The sequence below is a fragment of the Hippopotamus amphibius genome, chromosome 1 (genome assembly GCF_030028045.1).
Source record: "Hippopotamus amphibius kiboko isolate mHipAmp2 chromosome 1, mHipAmp2.hap2, whole genome shotgun sequence".
Taxonomy (NCBI): domain Eukaryota; kingdom Metazoa; phylum Chordata; class Mammalia; order Artiodactyla; family Hippopotamidae; genus Hippopotamus; species Hippopotamus amphibius.
This window is the reverse complement of record NC_080186.1, coordinates 184962406-184983275: the sequence shown is the minus strand read 5'-3', so window position 1 is coordinate 184983275 and position 20870 is coordinate 184962406. Positions and strand designations below refer to the sequence as shown.

Genomic DNA, 20870 nt, shown 5'->3' with positions numbered 1-20870 from the left:
CATGAGTCAGTCAAATGAACTTCCAATATTTTGGGCTCATCTAATCTTCTGTGTCAAAAGATGAGATCCTCATAGCTGACACCATCATTTCAGTTTTGGGTACTTTCTGACTCAGCAGTGACAGTCACATTGCTTTCTAGCTCAAGCTTTGAGATTTGCACCCTTTGCCTGATTGGGCTTGATTATTTCAGTGGCACTTTTTTTTTTTTTAAGGAATCCTCTTTAATCCTGATCATTTGTCACAATAACATCTCTTACATTTTCCACTGGTTTTAACACGTGATCTCGAGGAATTTTCCAGGGAGGCAGGGCTGATCATAAACATGTATCTAGATTACTTTGGGTAAGTTTCTCATCCTCTAGTGAATCACCTTCATCAGCATTGTAAATCCAATATAGGGCAGTAAGCACTCCTATCATAGTCAATAACTCATCTGTAGTTTCCCACAGGAGTTTATCTGTGGCATTGTATGTGGATGAGGTAGCTGAGTTTAAAGGGCCAGGAATGGGTTGGACAAATTCAGTAGCTATTCAACATTCAGATCCTCTGTCCTCTAACACAGAGGAAGAGCAGGATGAATGGGGTGCTAGCCTGCAGCCCAGGAGCTGAGTTCAGGTAAGGTCTGGACTCACAGGGTCAGACACCAGGTATTTACTAGGTATTTGCTTTCTGAGCTCATCTATTGTTAGGTAAGAAATTTAATGGGGGACTGAGCTTAGAAGAGAAAGAATGACTATAAAGGGGCAGAATCTGGAATCAAAGGTCGAAAACCCAATGGAAACTTGATATATTTGGGTGCAGATTGGGAAGAAACCAGAAGTATCAGAAACATTGTCTTTATGGGCCAGTGGATGTTTCTTGGAGGAACAGGTTCAAGATAATCATCTCTCATCGGTCTTCTGAAATAAAGCCTTAGCTAGTTTCCCTGACTCCAAACTCTTCCCTTGCCAATACCTCTTCCATGTGGCTGCCAGAGTTCCATTTATGAAACCCAGATCTTATTATGTTAGTGCAGCACTTGAAAACCCTTCTTTGGGCTCCCACTGCAAAATAGTAATGTCTAAACTCTTTTGTAGGACATGTAACATCCTTCACAAGCTGGACAGTCTGCTTTGCAACCTCATCTCTTATGTCTCCCTAACATGTACCCAATGTTCTAGCCACATGGAATTATATGTTTTCCCCCAAATACACCATGCTCTTTCATGCCAGTTTGCCTTAATTGTCTTGCCTGGAATGACCTTGCCTTTCTCTGCCTGGAAAACTACTAGGTTCAGCTCAGTCTCTTCATATAAATGGCTCTCTAAGTGGCAGGCTGTGCTCCCATGGTATCACATGCACATTGATTGTGATGCCATGTTAGTGCAGTGGCTACGTCTGTGTTGCCACTAGACTGCGACATTTTTGAAGGAACTTGTCTTAATGATTATGGTAGCCCCACTACCTACTATAGTCCTTGGCATATAGTAGATGCTTATTCAATATTTGTTGAATACACTTACATCTTTATGATGCACCAAATTATTTCCTTGAAGCAATAGTATTTCATTTTATCATGTTAAAAAATCAGATGAGGACCCAAGATTCTGGGTTATTATAAGTAATAACACCAATCCATCAAGTATAATATTAATGGCTTTATATTAGATATCAATTTTTCATTTCCAAAGCAATCAGCAGTAACTGCTGTAATTAAGCACTCTAATCTTTAAGGTTATTAAGTGTGAAATTAAGCTGAAGTCATCCAAGGGACATCAGGTGAACATTGTTTTAGAGAATGAATGTTTGTGTATTTTTTTTTTTTGGAGAGACACAGGTCATACATATACTAAGCAGGTTTTCTTCTGTGATACTCTTACTAGGTCCCAAATGCAGCACCTTCAGCCCTCTACACACCCTTTCTCTTCATCCCTTGCCTAAAAACCAAATATACAAAAGAAATAGAGATTTTTGTGCCACATTATCCATAAATGCAAAAGGTGTTTATGGAAGCACTATTTGAAATGTTGTCTGAAGGAACACTTGTAAAACATACTTCTGGGGCACTTCGTCGTGTATTGAACCTCCAGAGAGTGCACAGCATTTATTCATCCTGAAGAACATATTTGATGACCATTTTCTGGAAGAAAAACAGTAAATGGGAGATCTTGTTATGCTGGAGGAATAGCCTGGTTTCTCAGGATCTTAGGCATTGGGTGGCCATTTCTGTGAAAAAAGTCCTTTGATTCTGCCAGTGACACTTGTCTTCATGCTAAATATTATTGAAGTGAAATTAAGAAAAAGTTTGGCATCCCTTAACATCCCTTCTGATGTAATGCATTGATCTTCAAGGTTCCCTGACACTAAACTACAGCTACATGAAGCAAACCAAAAGTGTACATCCCCTACGCTGATATTGTGCGATAGTGCCCCTTTTTCCACTAGGAGAAATATATATTTAGAACAATAATGGTCCTTCGGTATATAAGAAAGACATCACCAACCAATCACAACATTTTCCCACTGGGCATGGGAAAGCCTGCTACTAATAAGCAATTAGAATTGGCTTTCAAGAAAATATCTATTTTCTGCTTTTACTCTGGTCCACAAGAATACATCTTCAAATAAGAAAATAATTCTTGGTTACAAAGAAGGAAATCTAACAAATGCTAATTGAGTGTTGTAACATATTTTGTACATGAAGTCGTTTAGTTCCCATTTCAACCTTCTTCCAAATTGTCTTCTTCCACTAAAGAAGCTGAAAAGATAAAAATTATACTTGCGTACTCCCTTCCAGTTAGACTGCAGACCTGTGACCTAGGTGCCACCAGTCAGATAGCCCTGAAGGAGATTTGAATGCTAAAATGAGAAACTCGAGGCTGTGGTCCGAGAGAGAGAATAGATCTTCTGATATGCACAGTGGAGTTGCAAGCTGGTTCTTCTGGAATAGCTGTGGTAGAAGTTGTGGTGTTCATATCTTAGCACGCTCAGTGATAAATTTGGGGCTGCAGCCCCCATGGTTTATTAGAAGAGTCTATGGTATGAGGTGGACGTTTTTCCTGCCTGCATTGTACCTGGCTAGGGAGTATCCGAGTCTGGTTCTCTAGACCTCCCGGAGATTTATAAGCTACCAAAAATCCTTTCTGTTTCAACAAACTAGAGGGTCCTATGTTGTTTGTAACCAAGAATTCTGCTTGTCTTTGGTGTACTAATCACATATTCCCTGTTCTTTAGTATATTCTAGAAGGGGAGATAGATATCAAATAGAATGAAAAACATGTAATCGCAGTTGTGGAGTTAAAACTAGTGAGGATATAATCCTGTTATGATTTTCCTGTTACGGAGAAAGCATAGGGAGGTATGGAAAATAATGGGGTCGAAGTTTGCAGCTGTGGCCTGCTCTAATCTCTCAACCCAAATACCTATCAATCCACTTGCAGCTAAGGACTAGAGGAAGAAGCAAATGAGCATTTTGCTTCAGTATGAGCATTGCTAGCTGGGTCTCTTCTAAAAGTATAGAGAAGCTCTGGGGTTTTTTTTTTTCCATTAGTGTCAAATGGTCTCACATTGCTATCCATAAGTATGTATCATAACAAAATGTTAAAGCAGTTTAATGCAAAGGGAAATTAGAGTCTGCATGATAACTATGTAATATGTATCTCTTAGCTCTAATACAACATCATTATCCTCAAATCTGGCCAGATAGGAAACAGTTAATGAGGAATCTTATATTTCTTCTCTGGTTATGAATTAGCTCACGTACAACATAGATGTAAAAAAATAAATGTAATGCATTTATTGAACTGTTCATTGTGCTTTATATAGAGATCCATATCTTAATCCTTTTCTACTTTGTGGAATTAATTTATTTTAACTAATGTATACCCTATGCACCTACACACTCAAGGCTACATAGCTGAATGTTGTTTGCTAAAACTTACCTGGAGAAGATTATCAATAATAGATGCAAAAATTATATATGGAATTCTATACACTTTTGAAATATGAAATCCAACTTTGATGAACTTCCAGGCCACACTCAAATTTGGAATATAATAGATGATATAAAAATCTTATTAAACTTCTAACAGGATTATATCCTCACCAGTTTTAACATAAATCTGCCTACTCATCTATCTGTTTCTAAAGATAGAAAGCACAGTGTACTTGAAAGAATAGAGGCTTTGAAATCAAATAGAACTGTATTTGCATTCCAGTGCTGCCGTTTACTAGGTCTGTGGCCATGATCATATTACATAATTCCTCTGAACATCGTTGTATAATGGAAGGAGTAATACCTACTTTATAAGGCTTAGATCTTAATAAATATTATTTCCTTTCCCTTTTCTCCTAATTGCCACCCCCACCTCTGACTCCTTAAAATTTCTGGAAAATAAGCGTTCATTTCATTAATCTGTTACCTAATTTTAAAAGCAATTGTTTATCTATATGTATGTGTTTATGTGTATAGATATATGCCACCCTAAAAATAAACTCATAAAATACTTAAAAATGTATTTGTAACTAGAAAACATCTATTAAGAAACTAATTGATTAGGCTCTTGTTATCTGACTTCCTAAAATAATGCTTTTATTAGATTAAATAAGTACCTGAGATTTTTTTACCCAAAGAATATATTGAATTACTCCAGACTCCTCCTAGGAAATGTAAAACAATAAGAATTAAGTGATTTTTTTGAAACCCCAAAACTTTATCTGTGACTGATGTGTTAGACTATAATCTTATAAAGCTCAGCTCAAATATATATTTTTTCATTAATAATGGAATTATAAACAGTCCTGGTTAATTAGTAATTTTATATCTGATTATGAATCAAATAATGTAACACACATTTGCAAGTATATGTTATACGTAGTGCTTTTATTGAACTATTTGTAGCATTCTGTTTTAACAATTAGGCATTCTCCTTCCTTAGGGAAAAAGTATATTAGAGAAAAAAGATAAATATACATGAGGGTTTTAAATTGAAGTCAGAATTTAGGTTAATATAATTATCAGGGAACAGAGCTGGATTGGGTAGTAGATAGAGATATGTATGAACATATATGTTTTTCAGTTTTATGATTTTTACTTCATTCTTTTTCTTATAGATTCCAGTTCTATGTTGATGTGCTTCATCCTGTCATCTATGTTTTGTGCACACTAGTGGTAAGTATCTTAAAATCCTCCTAACTACAACATATGTTTTTTTCTGTTGATTTTGACTATTTGATCTTGTTGCCTCGTATCCTTGGCATTTTTTAAAATTATCATTATTATTTTATGGCGGACGATGTCTATATAGAGTAAACTTTAGGCTGTGAATGATTTTATGTAGCCACCAAGAGTATTTACTTTAGATTTTGTCAGGCAGAGTAAAGGCAGATCACCTTCATCCAGTCTGATAGGAAACAGATACGGAGCTGAGTTTCAGTCTTTGTAAGGACTGGTCTGTTTCCTTTCAGCCTTACTTCTAGCATGTACCCTTTCAGGGGTCCCAACTGATAGTCTAGGGGTATTTACCAAGGTCTTTCATCTTTTGCAGGCCCTAACCTCTAGTTTTTGTCTCCTCAAAGTTCTACTCAGCTTCTCAGTCTCAAATATTCTCTCAGTCTCTGCCACTTGCCTCTAGCTTTCCAGTCTCAGATCTACTGTAAATTTACAAATACCTTCAGGGAAAAGTAACACCAAATGTTGGGCTCATTATTCCATACTTCCCCTCCCTCCAGGGTCGTGGATTCCTAATCTTCACTGCTTTGGTAGTTCTCTGATGCCTTCAAAGAGCTAATTACCTTTTTTGTCCAGATTTTCTGGTTGTTTTCAATAGGAAAGTTGATCTGAAACAAGCTAGTCCACCCTAACTGGAATTTACCTGTGCGTCTCTGGATGTACACTGATATATGGGCAACTCTTGCTAATGCAGAACTTGATTAATTTGCAAATTAATTGTGGTTTAAAAATAATTAAAAGTGCATTAAAATATATATACTAAAAATATTTTGACTGTTTTCGTAGTAGAAGAGGTTGTTGGTGCTGTTTAGAAAGCAACACAACCTACATATTACAGCAACATGAGCTCATTCTGCACTCTCAAAAAAACCCCAATGTAAACATTTTTTTTCTCCTGTAAACAGCCTTTTCTGAGTCCTAAGGCATAGCCAGGCAAACAGCAAAGGCAAGAGGGGTTGAAGAAGGATATTCCAGTTGGGACTACAATGCTGAACAAATTAGTTGAGGATAGAAAGGAAGAAAAAGCAACACGAAGCTAGTTACATCTCTTGCCCTACTTCCTGCCTATTTCAATATGTTAAAGAAAAAAAAACAAAAAAACTCCAAACCAAACAGCTTCAGCTAAAAAATACCAGTAACATACATTTTAATAGAATAACTGTTGCTATTTGGTTTTCTCAAGAAATTTATTTTTATTTTTTATACATCTTTATTGGAGTATAATTGCTTTACAATGTTGTGTTAGTTTCTGCTGTACAACAAAGTGAATCAGCTATATTTATACATATATCCCCATATTCCCTCCCTCTTAAACCTCCCTCCCACCCTCCCCATCCCATCCCTCTAGGTCCTCACAAACTACCAAGCTAATCTTCCTGTGCTCTGAAGCAGCTTCCCACTTAGCTATCTGTTTTACGTTTGGTAGTGTATATACATCAATGCTACTCTCTCACTACATCCCAACCTCCCCTCCCCACTCTGTGTCCTCAAGCCCATTCTTTAGTTCTGCGTCTTTATTCTTGCCCTGTCACTAGGTTCATCCATGTATATGTGTTAGTGTACGGTATTTGTTTTTCTCTTTTCAAGAAATTTCTTTGATGTATTTTGCTCCTAAATACTTGTACTTTGATTTGTTTCACATATTTGGATTCAGATTTATAAGTATAAATGTGTCCTTAAATATGATTACATTGATAACTTTAACTAGGATTACATTAAATCCATTTTAGATCACATTTGTAAGTTTTTTTTAATATACACATGCATGACAAGCAACTCAGTTAACACCAAAGAAAGTTCATTTTTTTTAAAAAGAAGGGGTATGACAAAATGGAACTTAAAATGTATGTATCAGGGGCTGTGTTTTATATTTCACACTCTTGAATGAGTCATTAGATCTCATAATTCCTCAGAATCCCAATCAGGAACATAAAAATCATGTAGCAGAGAAAGCACATGAGTCTAACGGGACTGCCTCCTCGTACAACCCCAGGAGGTGCTGACCATGGGCTGTGTGCACAGTGACTTCTGAAGTCCTTGCAGGGCAGAAGCTCTGTGTCTAAGGCCAACATCTAGACTGTCGATTCTTAGTCGTTACCATGTATCTGAATTATCTAGTGAGCTTTGTAAAAACTTTGACTCCAGACCTACTGAATTAGAATCTGAAAGGTTGGAACCCAAAGATCTGTGGTTTTGAAAGTAATCCAGTGGTTTTTGCAGCACAGCCAAGTTTGGAAACTTCTGGTCAAATTCATTCCCACCTCTGTTTCTAAGATGCTGTTACACATTTAGACTTTTCTTGTTCTGAGACATCATCTTCAATTGATGGCTTTCCTTATCTTTTCTCAGTAATCCACTTTAATCCTTGATAACTTTTATCAAAAAATTCTTCATATCTTATCTAGTAACATTTATCTGTAATTGAAGTTTTTTTTAGTCTTTAAATAAAACAATGAAGGAAAACAGATCACACATATAATTTCTTATTAAATATAAAATATTTTAAGTGGAAAATTACTAAAAATAATATATATCTATGATCAGTCATATGTGTACCAGTTTCTATGTCTATTAAAATAAAAAAAGCAAATTCAGCTATAGCCTTCCCTCACCCCTTTCCATTCCGTCTTTTACCAGAGTTTTATCATTATTCTGAAGTTGGCGTTTATCATTCTCAAACATAGTTTGATAATTGTGCTATATATGTATATACAGCTGATCCTCATTATTTGTGGATTCTGTATTCGCAAATTTGCCTGCTTGCTAAAACTCATTTTGAATCCCCAAATCTATACTCATGGAGCTTTTGCTGACATGTACAGAGTAGTGAAAACTTTGAGTCACTGGATGTGCACGTGCTCAGCTGAAATTGACCAAAGCAATGCTGTGCCTTCTTGTTTTCGTTCTCATCTTATAAACAGGTGGTGGTCTTTTTCTGGTCTATTTAGTGCCAGTGATTTGCATTTTTATGCTTTTTGTTGATGATTTTGCTGTTCAAAATGTCTCCTAAATGTAATACTGAAGTGCTGTCCAGTGTTCCTAAGGGCAAGAAGCCTGCAATGTACCTCATGGTGAAAATACATGTGTTAGATAAACTTTGTTCAGGCATGAGTTATAGTGCTGCTGGCCATGAGTTCAGTAATAAGGAATCAACAATATATATATTAAATAAGGTGTCTATAAGCAAATATACACATAAAACAAAGTCATATAGTGATTGGTTGACAAAAATGTTGTGACCAGGGTCACAGAAACCTAACTTTGTGTTTCCCCTAGGAGCAGTGGTTCAGTCTTCACTAATTCAGTGGTCATGATGGCTATATAGGACATAATTACCACAAATAATGAGAATCAACTGTAAATAATAAATGGTATTGTTTTATGCATTTAAGTTTAAATGATATCATACTCTACCTATCCTTTTTCACTCAACATTTTGTCGTTGAGATTTATACATGAATATTTAATTCCTTTATTTTAACCTCTAAATTCCATTGTACGAAAAGACCAAACTTTATTCTTACCACTGCAATTAGATTAATTTTTTTCCCAACAATGCTACAATAAATGACTTTATACACATGTCTTTGTGAATATGCATGAGAGCGTCACTTTGGTACGTTTCTAGGAGGCCTCAGTTCTTTAGTCAGTTTTATTTTAAATACTTGAGAGAAATCATTAACTCAACCCTAATATGTCTTTCTCATATTCAAGTGAGATATACCCTACATTGATTTGTAAAATGAGTGCTTTGCAGCAAACCGTAGCCTTGAACTTAGCCAGCCAACTAACAAGTGAATGTCATTGACCATACAACAAAACAGAAAGCACAAAAACTTCTTTATATTGATTATGCAAACATTAAAAATAATATTAACAGGATGATTATTCTTGGTACATAATCAAGGACTTTACTCAAATCTCTTAATGCCTTGTCACTGCTATTCTTCAGAAGAATGTATTTTTTTAACTTGATTTTTAAAAAAGAAGTCTCTTCAAAATTCTATTTAAGAAATTTTTAAAAAATTGCATCTTATGCCTTAGAGGGCCAGGACAGGGAGGGTAGGAGGGAGTCGTGGGAGGGAGGGGATATAAAAAAATAAAAAGAAAAAACATTGCATCTTATAGTTAATAAAGTTGACATTGTTGACACTTTAAATTGACTCTTCATAGCAAGTTACAATATTAGATTGAATCACATGTGTAATTAATTTGTAATACCATGTCACTCCAGTTTTCCTGAAGAATTTTTTTTTTTAATGTATGGACTTTTTAGTTACATTTTTTTCCTACAAATTGCCTGTAATTTTCTTCAAGGTTGCATCTTGCAATTAATAAATTTGAAATAGCTGATAGCATCAATTGATTAATTATTCTGGGTATGCCATAATGATTAACTGAAACTTGTGGAATTTCTGATACCCAACTGTATTTGACCTATATTGAGAAAATAGTCTCTTACAGATATTGAACTTGTAAGCTCAGAGTAAACTTCTAAGTGTAGACTATTTTTTTATTCTAATAATTTTTAAAAGAAAGGCTGAAAATAAATCATCTAGAAAGAAATTAGGAAGAAAACAGCAAATTAAATTCAAATTCATAACAGAACAGAAGTTCTTTAATCAACAAAATCTACAAAAATCCTATAACACACATCATACTTAATGGTAAAAATTTAAGCTTTCCCACTGGCATCAGGAATGAGGAAAGGAAGTCTACCATCACCATTTCTATTCAACGATGTGCTGAGGTCCCAGCCAGTACGATGAGGCACTAAAATTAATAAACTATGTAAGAGCTGGGAGGGAAGAAGTAAATTGTCATAATTTGTTAACAACATAATTTTTTTGTCAAAAAAATCAAAATATTCTGCAGATAAAATATTAGAATTAAGTGAAGTTATCCAGATGGCTGGATTCTAGTATACAAAAAACAATTTTATTTCTATATACTAGAAATGAACAATTAGAAATAAAAATTTTTAACAATATTATTATATTATAAAAAGGCATCTAATATCTAGGAATAAATTAGTTGGTTCATGATGTTTTCAAATTCCTGTTGTGATTTTCTCTTCAAATCATATGCTATTTAGAAATGCATTGTATAATTTTCAAATATGTGGGGATTTTATAGTTTTCCTTAAATTGATTTCTAGCTTAATTCCACTGTGATCAGAAAAATCATACTCCTTATGATTTTAATCTTTTTTCACCTAAGACTTGTTGTGATTTAATTTATGACCCAGGCTAAGGATAAAGGTGATAAATATTCCATGTGCACTTGAGAAAATTGTGTATTATTTATGGAATTATTACAACCAATCAAGTTTGTTAATCATATTATTTGAGTCATCTTTATTTACACTGATAAATTTGTCCACTTCTTCTATCAGTTTTGTATAAAACTTCCATACATTGTGTATTTATCTATTTCTTTTATTTCTGATCTTATTTTGTTTCTTTTTTTGTAGTTCATAGCTACATTTTTAGTTATATAAAAATCTAGAAATGTAATATGTTCATTCTGAACTGACCTTTTCAAAGGATCTTTTATTTCTAGTAACACTTCCCACCCTAAAGTCTACATTTTTGGTTATTAGTATAGCTGCTTCACCTTTCTTTTAGTGTTTTCATGGTATATCCTTTTCTAATCTTTTATACTTTCAAGTTTTCTGGTTGTTATGGTTAATATTTTAATTTTATACAGTCTGAGAATCATAGAACTTTAATTGGAAATCTTTAGACCATTTACATCTAGTGAAATTGTCATCTATTCAGTTTAAATTTATTATCTTATTTTTTGGTATTATCAGTTTTTTCTTCTTTTTTGCTTTCTTTTGGATTAATCAATTATTTTTATCACTCTATATTCCTTCTTTTAGCTCATTGAATGTATATTTTTTGTTATTCCTTTAGTGTGCCCTGGATTTTATGAAAGACACCTTGATTTATTGGAATCCAACAGTAAGTGAGTAATTTTAACACCTTTCAGAGAGTGAGAGGACCTAACAATACTTTAAACTTATTTACCATCCTTTTATGTTTTTACTATTATTGCTCTGTATTTTCAGTTGACATATAATTTTAAACCTCATAAGATATTACTATCATTGATTTAAACGTCTATATTCATTTAGATTTACCTTCTTACTCTTTCTGGAGCCCTTTTTTCTCTCATGCTCATTATTGTGCCTCCATCCAGGGTTGTTTTCCTGTTGCTTGCCAAAATCTTTTTGAAGAAATTTTTTACTTTCTATGTGGGCCTGTTGACAGTGAATTCCCTTAGTTTAAATTTACTTGAAAAGTTTCTACTTTTCATTCCAAAATTCTTTTGGAAAGAAATGTTTTTAAAAAGATAAAAATAATGTTTCAGAGGAATATTTTTACTGATTTTAGGATTATTTTTTTCTTTCAACTTTATTGCAATATAATTGACATATAGCAGTATATAAGTTTAATGTGTACAGCATGACTTGACTTATATACATTGAGAAATGATTACCAAATTGAGTTTAGTTAACATCTATCTCCTCATATAGATACAAAAAGAAAGAAAAAAATGCTTCTTTTCTTGTCACGAGAACTATTAGGATTCACTCTTTAGCAACTTTCACTTGTAGCATACAGCAGTGTTAACTATAGTCATTATGTTGTATGTTATATCCCCAGTACTTATTTATCTTATAACTAGACATTTGTGTCTTTCAACCACCTTTATCAAATTTGCCCACCCCTGATCCCCTGTCTCTGGCAACCACAAATTTGATCTCTTTTATGAGTTTGGTTGTTATTTTTTGGGGTTTTGGTTTTTTTTAATTCCACATATAAGTAAGATCATGCAATATTTGTCTTTCTCCGTCTGACTTCTATTACTTAATGTAATGTCATTAAGTTTCATCTATGTTGTCCCAAATGGCAGGATCTCCTTCTTTTCTATGGGTGAATAGTATTCCATTGTATGTATCCACACTACATTCTTTTTTATCCAGTCACCTGTTGGTAGGCACTTAGGTTGTTTTCATGTCTGGCTATTATAAATAGTGCCATTTGTCTTACTGTTGACCCTCTAAAGGCCACGTGTCTTTTTTTCCCCTTTAGCTGCTTTTAAGACTATTTTCTCTGTCTCTGATTTTAAGCAATTTCACTCTGCTGTGACTAGATGTGGTTTACTTGCATCTTCTCTTGTTTAGGCTTGATGACTCTTCTTAGATCTGTGGCTAGATGTGTATCTTCTGTTCCTTTTACTCTGTGTGCTTCAGTTTGGATCTTTTTTACTGATCCATCTTCTATGTTACTAATCATTTCTTCTGTTCTGTCTTACCTTGTCCCACACCCAGCTTTTGAATTCTTTATTTCATTGATTGCATTTTTCAGTTTCAGAATTTCCATTTGATATTTCATAGATACTTTCTCTGTTGAAAAATTTATCTTTTTATCCATTTTCTTCAACATACTTATAATAGTTTAAACAAATCTTTGTACAGTAATCAGTGTATTCCTGGTAATTCTTGAGTGACAACCAAAGTTTTTGTTAAAATTATATATAGGCTGTAATAGTTTTATTTTTTTTCAGAGATGAATTTACTTTTCTCCTGGAGAGAAACTAAAGGGTAATCATCTCAATCCAATCAAATATGGAGTTGACTCAAGGCTGAGTTTCAGACTTGTCAATTTCCAGTTTTTTCTTAGTATTATGGCATAACCCTACTGGGTTCTAAACTGTTAAGTGAGAGCCTGGGTGTTTAATCAGCCATATCCTCCTTGGTAGATTTTTTTTAATAAATTTATTTGTTTATTCATTTATTGGCTGTGTTGGGTCTTCACTGCTGCACACCAGCTTTCTCTAGTTGCGACGAGCAGGGGCTACTCTTCGTTGTGGTGTGCAAGCGTCCCATTGCAGTGGCTTCTCTTGTTGCTGAGCACAGGCTCTAGGCATGTGTGGGCTTCAATAGTTGTGGCACTTGGGCTCAGTAGTTGTGGCGCACAGGCTTAATTGCTCTGCAGCATGTGGGATCTTCCCAAACCAGGGCTTGAACCCTTGTCCCCTACATTGGCAAGCGGATTCTTAACCACTGAGCCACCAGGGAAGTTCCTGCATGGTAAATCTTGGACTGAAATTCTTATCTCTTTAGCCTATAAGACTGTGAAAATCTATGTATAGCAAGTGTCTACTAGGTTTCTTTCTAATTTTGTCCCCGTATTATGTAGGATTTGGCAAATGCCTCGAGGGCAAAACTGAGTTGACTATTGGATTTACTTCTCCAAGTTTCCTTGATAGAGCCAAAACCTTCTTGTATTCTCAGTTCTTTTAGTGTTTCTCACTCCTTTATTTTTATCTTTCACTAGTTCACCCTATTCTTTTCATTCCTTCCAATATTTTCCATACTCTCTGTCCTGACTTTAAACCTCCCTATTATTCCTTTCAAACCCAATAATCCCCAGTTCTTACCAACTACTTACCAGCGTCCCCATGCACCTAGGCCAATCCATTTTCTCCCATTAACCCCTAGACTAATCTGCCCTTCCAATCCTTTACACATACAGCCTTTCCAAGTCTGGTCATTTCTTTAAATCCCAGTTTCTGTCGGCAGAAGATGAGGGAGTTGCTTGTCATCACTATCCCCAAAAGTCCTCCAAAGTAGCCAGCCCGGTGCCTGGTACATAGTAGTTGCTCAATAAATATCTGTTTATTGGACAAGTCAGTAAATGGCAGACAATGTAAGATTCTACACCTGGAGAGTATTTTAATCCTACTATTTCTCAAAAGATTGGCAGAAATCAATCAATAAGCAAGTTATTAGAGGCAGTAGAGAGTAAAAAAGTTGTTTTTCTGTCTTTGCCTTTTTTAATATTAAGCTCTTGGGATAGTATATAATTATTTTCACTTTATTATATCCCATAATACATCCTGGTACGAGGATGAATATGAAATCTTGTTTAAACACTTGCCTGTTCCTTGTGTCTTGATTAAATGTTTGAAAATTTGTATAAATAAATAGATACATCAAAAACTTAACTCTCTTTGAATAATTTTTCTTTTACTGATCACATCTGCAGGTGTTCATTGTCTCAAGTTAACATATCAAATATTCTGAGGACATTATATTTGCATAACTGAAACTCATGCTTTTTGATTTGCACCTGACTACCAGCCTTCAGCAGAATTCTAACCAGACAAATACCTCCGCAGCAAAGAAAAACTGGCTGGAGGTTTTAAGACCCTCTTTTCTCCAACACTTACACAGTTTAGTCCTATAACTATTAATTAAAATTATTTAAGAGTATACATACAAAAGAATAGCAGTGGCAGATTCCACATCTGTGGAATCTGAAAAATATCAGATGCTGAAAGAACTAAGAATTGGCATTATTGTGCTCATGTATGTTAGTCCTTCGTTTCCTGAGAGGATGAGGAGATAAGCCAGTCAGGGAATTTTTAACATGATCACTCAAAACAAAACTCTGCAGCACTTTGTTTCAAAGTGATTGCACTTGCTCCTGCGCGCACGTGCTCTCTCTCTTTCTCTCTCTCTTTCTTTCTCTCACTTTTGCTCTGTGGTAACCATAACAACCATTTCCTTTTAGAGAGGTCAGTTACTAAAAAGAGTATGATCTATATATCATGTAATATGATCATCTATAAAGTATACTTTGGACAGTGTTCATATTTTACAGAAATTATTTTTAAGGCTGTGAAAATGTTCTAAAATTGGAGGTTAAAATGAAGGAAGAAAAATATATGGGTGCATCTAGAAAATCAAATGGAGATAACAAATTAGATCATAAATGGTCAGTTCTATTTTTTTTAACCATTATCATTAACCATCACAATTTATCCTCAAAACTATGAGGATTTCTAATTTGGAAAAAATATTTTAAGTGTTATTAAGTTTGTTTATTGAAAGTGAAACAACAAAAGAGAGACTTCTTTGTGCCTCTAAACATATATGCCATATGCCTTAATTAAGGTCATTTGAGAGAAGTCTGTAGGTGGACTTACTATCAGAGGGCCAGCCCTGCCGTTTACCACCTAAATAATCTCTATGCACTTCAGAATCTTAATTTGTAAAATGGAATTTATAAGGCCTATTTCATATGCTGATTCTCAAAGTCAAATAAAATACCACATGTGAACACAGAAGGTAAAGTACCTATAAAATGAAATACAGCATAGTAATTAAAAGCTAGCATTTTGGGTCAGGGTGGCCTAAGTTAATTGCTCAGATCTTTAGTGTTACACCTGCAAAATGAGAATAAGTCATTTCAGCTCTAAGAAATTATGACACACATAAAAAGTTCTAGGTAAGGTATACTATTACTAGTATTATACAAATGTGATACTTATGCAACATATGGTATACATAGTAGTTGATGATGACAGTAAAGTGACCATTATTACTCTGTTAGAACTACCACTTATGATATATAGAAATGGCAACTTTGAGTTATAGTACATGGGAATAAGGCCCTGGAGAATGTTAAGGATCCCAAGTGCTTGACTTATTAGGGGAGGGAGATAAAAAATAAAAGATTTGTCTTATAAAATTTTGAAAATCTGTTACTTTTAAATCCTTAGCTTAGATTGCTCAATAATATAGCTGATTATAGCATAGAATTAGATTTTGTTTTGTGTGAAAAGTAATACCAGGGACTTCCCAGGTGGTTCAGTGGTTTGGAATCTGCCTGCCAATGCAGGGGACATGGGTTCAGTCCCTAGTCTGGGAAGATCCCAGATGCCGCGGAGCAGCTAAGCCTGTGTGCCACAACTACTGAGCCCATGTGCCACAACTACTGAAACCCATGTGCCTAGAGCCCCTGCTCCACAACAAGGGAAGCCACCATAATGAGAAGCCCATGCACCACAACGAAGACCCAACATAGTCAAAAACATTAATTAATTAATTATTTAAAAAAAGTAATACCAAAGCAGTTTTTCGTCATTCTCCCTTTTTAGCCATGTTAAATGAAGACATTAATGCATACTTATCATTTTAAAATATTTTTATTCTCAAAGATAATATTGCATGACTTTTGCTTAGGTCAAAGTAAGTATTAAAAATATCTAAGCCACAATATATTACTCTCTTAAGAATTAGAGTGGGACTTTGCAAAAAAAGTTGAGGGACCAATTTGAGATGAAATAAGTGGAACCCAATTTCATCTAATTGAAAAACATTAGTCTCTAATTTTTTTTAATATTTACCTTTTTTAAACTGATCATTGTTTCTCCAGGACCTGGTATCAGTGGGGATAAGACTGAAAAATGATCAGATCACTGACTCTTATTCTAGTAATTCATCATTGTATAGAAAACAAAACCCTTTATGATAATCCCAATAATCTGGAACTAATGAAAACTGCAGCCAGGTGTGACCTTCAGTTTAGCACTTGTATCTCTGAAAAAAGGCTTCTCTCTAATGTCAAGAGAAGCATAAATATCCCAGGAGAATGTTTGTCCTCCTCCAGTCCTTCCTTCTGGAGTTGATGTGATGGTACTTTGATATTCCCCAGCCTCTGAGACTGGATGGAAGGCCAGAGATAGGCTCAGTTATAGGTAACTTGCAGGAGGTGTACTGAACAGAATTTGAGGAATTGCACACCTAATACTTTCTATTTTGAGCATGTGTGTATGAAAGGGATTGCAAAGCCCTTGTTGAAACAGGCAGAGCCTGAGTTTGGAGATGCGAAAAGAACACCTGTTCTGGGCTTCTCGGCTAGGAGCAGGAAGCAGGTCATTTTACGGGACCAAGCACGTAAAATTGTTTCCTAAACTGAGGTTGAAGACAATTCATGTGTAGTGCCACCTGTATTCATAATTGTTTTATTTTCTCAGTGGTACTCAAAAATTCAGTAATATCAGAGGCCATTTCAGAATTAATCTGAGACCAGGACTTGCAGAATAGTAGGCAGAAGGGCAGGGGAACACTCAGGTTGAGGCTGATGGCAAGAGAATGATTGAAGTGAGATGCTTTGGATGCAGGCTGGATAGAGAGGGAAATAGAGGGATTTGAACAGGTTTAGAGGGATCTGAATTTCAGGAGAAAATGGAAGCAAAGATTAAGAGGCACAGGTCCAGTGTTTGTTCCACATTATTGTACTATTTTTCTCAACAGTGTGTGGTTTTCTCCTCTACAATTATTTTATGTAAGCCTGCTTGGTTTTTCTTTTCCCAGTGAACACTAAGAATCAATTCCCTCAATTAATTTGCAGAGTATTGACCAGATAAGCCAAGTAGTTTTCAATAAGAATGCAGTGCCTGTAATGCACTTGAAAAAATTACTTCAGCCAACATTCAATCTTACCTGTCAATGTTGAAACATAATTATAGTGCTCACACAATTCAGTAACAATTTTGTACAAAAAATATATAAGAGATTCAATATGTATGAAACTTGTTAAGAGGGAAACCATTTTTAGCAAAGCAAGATGCTCATTCATTCTTTGCAGTGACGGACGGCTTATAAAATTTCAGCACCAGAAACTATGGTCTACATGTTGAAAGTTATTTCTATTTTATGAACTCCTTCAAGTGAAATTGAATTTCACTCTTTTTATAAAGTCAAAATGAATCTGTGTGAAGTTTTTCAGAATGACAGTAACAGAGATTCACACGGGATATCTTAAATCAAAAGATATGACTATTTTAACAGTACGTTTGGAAATAAGGAAAATTCAGATGCTGGCCACACATCAGGCATTATGGGAATGAAATGAGTTGGACAGTTTGATTTTATGGAGACTGGCTTATGGGTCAGGAACTGAAGGGTGACTCACAGGCCAGCACAGCACTTGTGACCTGGTTATGTCATTGCACTGCACCAGCAGAAGTTTATTAATTCCTGATTTGCAACTGCTACCAACTACCTCACATTCTATTCTGTATATTTTTCTGCTTCTTCTTACTCACAGCTTCTGTTGCCTCATGGGCTCTGCACACATGTCTTATTGCCTGCTTTTTCCCTATGTATCTACTATTTCCTCTCTAACTCCTCTCTCTCTCTCCTCCTCTCTCTCTCTCTCCCCCCTGCCCCTTCTCTCCCCCCATCTGGGTCTGCATATATCTGTCTGGATATTTATCTGGCTCACTAATCCCTCATTCAAATTTCCCTAAGAGATTGAGTTGATTGGTTCCTAGATCACTATTGTCCATAGTAGTCAGAACTTGCATTCCTGGCCGCTTCATAGATTCTAGCTTATCTAGAGGTTGGTTGTTATTTTATCAACCCCCTCCAAATATGAACACACACACACACACATGCACGTATGCACATCAGGCCCAGTCAGCAAGATGACAAAATTTACATATATTAATCTAGCGACTTTTATGAAGAAAACTCTTTGGAGCGGTAAAAACTCTACAGAAGGGAACTATGAATGTGGCAGGTATTTTTAGTGTTGAATTAAAATAATCACAGAATCAGAAATGAAAGTCAGTTTGTCCAGAATCGTATAGATCTAGACTATAGTGACTGGCCTAACTCAAGTGGAAGATACAATTAGAAGCAGAGGGACCTAAGGTGAGAATAGTAGGAAGAGACCATATTAAAAAGAAAAAGACCTTGAGAAAACCATAATCCAAAAAGATACATGTACCACAATGTTTATTGCAGCACTATTTATAATAGCCAGGACATGGAAGCAACCTAAATGCCCATCAACAGATGAATGGATAAAGAAGATGTGGCACATATATACAATGGAATATTACTCAGCCATAAAAAGGAACGAAATTGAGTTATTTGTAGTGAGGTGGATGGACCTAGAGTCTGTCATACAGAGTAGAGTAAGCCAGAAAGAGAAAAAAACAAATACCGTATGCTAATGCATGTATATGGAGTCTTAAAAAAATGGTACTGATGAACCTAGTGGCAGGGCAAGAATAAAGATGCAGACATAGAGAATGGACTTGAGGACATGGAGGGGAGGGGAAGATAGGACGAAGTGAGAGAGTAGCACTGACATATATTCACTACCAAATGTAAAATAGATAGCTAGTGGGAAGCTGCTGCAGAGCACAGGGAGATCAACTCAATGACTGGTGATGACCTAGAGGGGTGGGATAGGGAGGATGGGAGGGAGGCTCAAGAGGGAGGGGATATAGAGATATATGTATAAATACAGCTGATCCACTTTGTTATACAGAGGAAACTGCACAGCATTGTAAAGCAATTATACTCCAATAAAGATCTGAATAAAAAAAAGGGGAGGGGGGATCATTGGAAATTTTAACATTTATAATAAATTTGATGATATTCAAAAAAAAAGAAAAAGACAGAAATTGAGGCTTCATTATATAGTAAATTAAGTGGCATTAAAAGGTTTTGAGCAGTAAGCTGAGGAAGGCAGAGTTTAAGAAAAGCCAACCTGGCAGTGATAAAAAGAGTGGAGACAAGGGTGAGAACCTGAAGAGAAGGAGGTCACTTGTAATTATAATTATTATAATGTAATACTTCTTACTCAACAAATGTTTCTTAAGTGCTCACTGCATTCCAGCAATGCCACATACTGAAAATAGAAAGGTTTAAAAGGTGGCATGGTCCTGCCATCATGGGGCTCATTCTGGCAGAAGACTCAGAAAAGCAAAACAGCAGTTACAATCTGAACAGTAACGGCTGTCGTAGGAACAGTGTAGAGTTCGAGGGTGGAACATAAGAGGGGTATCACACCCTGACGGGAAGTTCACGGAAGGCTTCCTGAAAGGGAATGTTATCGAAATTGAGACCTGTGAGCTAGAGAGAAATTATCCAAGCAGAGGATGAGATTGGGGGGGAAATAGTGGGGCATTCAGTTATGGGCCAAAGAATAACTGCTGAACAAAAAAGAACAGCACTAAGCAGTGCTGCCTGATTACCTGGTATAATTGAGAAGAAAGTTTTTGGTTTTGTTTTAAACACCAAATGTTCAGCGCTGCAGCAAAAGCTGGAGATACAACCCTGCACAAAATAGACATGCCTCCCTCCCTGGCAGAGAATTACAACAGAGTGGGGAGTGCAGAGGAGCAATTATCCTAAGTGCAGGAAGCGTTCTGAATAGAAGGACCTGGGATGGAGGCCCGTTGCAGGAGGAGCTAACACAGTCTTGGATGTCACAAAAGTAAAACTTTGGTGGCATTCTTATAGATAACTAAAGATTCACTAGGTGAAGAAACCAGAGAAGCTTCTTGCTCCAGACAGAAGCTGTAGACCATGTGTGTGTGTCTAGAGGCAAGAGTGAGTACAGAACTATTGAGAGGTTGTAAAGCAGGAGAAAAACTCATCTCTAACCTTCTCCAAAGGGAAAACTGCACTTATGTTTTATTTAGTTGAATAGTTGAGAGTAAAAGCTTTGTTTTTTTATCAAGATGAGCCTTTTCCTTTTTTAAGCTCCATCTTGGTGGGTTAACTTCGCTCACGGAGCTGCTGAGTCATTTTCTATGGAAATTTTTATAAACTTATAAACTGTGCATAGTAAGGCATATTATAAAGGTTTCTAAATTGTCCTTGAAATCTTTTTTTTTTAAGTTTTTTAAGTTTCCTTAGGGCTTCTAAACATGTAAATAACTCTTACTCGATTATCTCAATTCTCTCTAATAAAATTTTCACCTTCTACTATTGTTTTTTAAAAATTGTCTTTAAAACTTGCTACCTTTAAAGCAACAATTTCTTTGTTAAAAAATCAG

General features: G+C 35.5%; 2 protein-coding genes across 2 annotated transcripts in view; both read left to right on the top strand.

Moving 5' to 3' along the window:
* Window positions 1–5108, top strand: part of LOC130854543 (uncharacterized) — a 245939-nt gene extending 240831 nt beyond the window's left edge. Inside the window, exon 2 of the mRNA XM_057737474.1 lies at window positions 5093–5108. The gene's annotated coding sequence lies outside the window, so the exon portion shown is untranslated. The remainder of the gene's footprint in view (window positions 1–5092) is intronic.
* Window positions 5109–5131: 23 nt separating this feature from the next.
* Window positions 5132–20870, top strand: part of NREP (neuronal regeneration related protein) — an 83662-nt gene continuing 67923 nt past the window's right edge. Inside the window, exon 1 of the mRNA XM_057737531.1 lies at window positions 5132–5150. The gene's annotated coding sequence lies outside the window, so the exon portion shown is untranslated. The remainder of the gene's footprint in view (window positions 5151–20870) is intronic.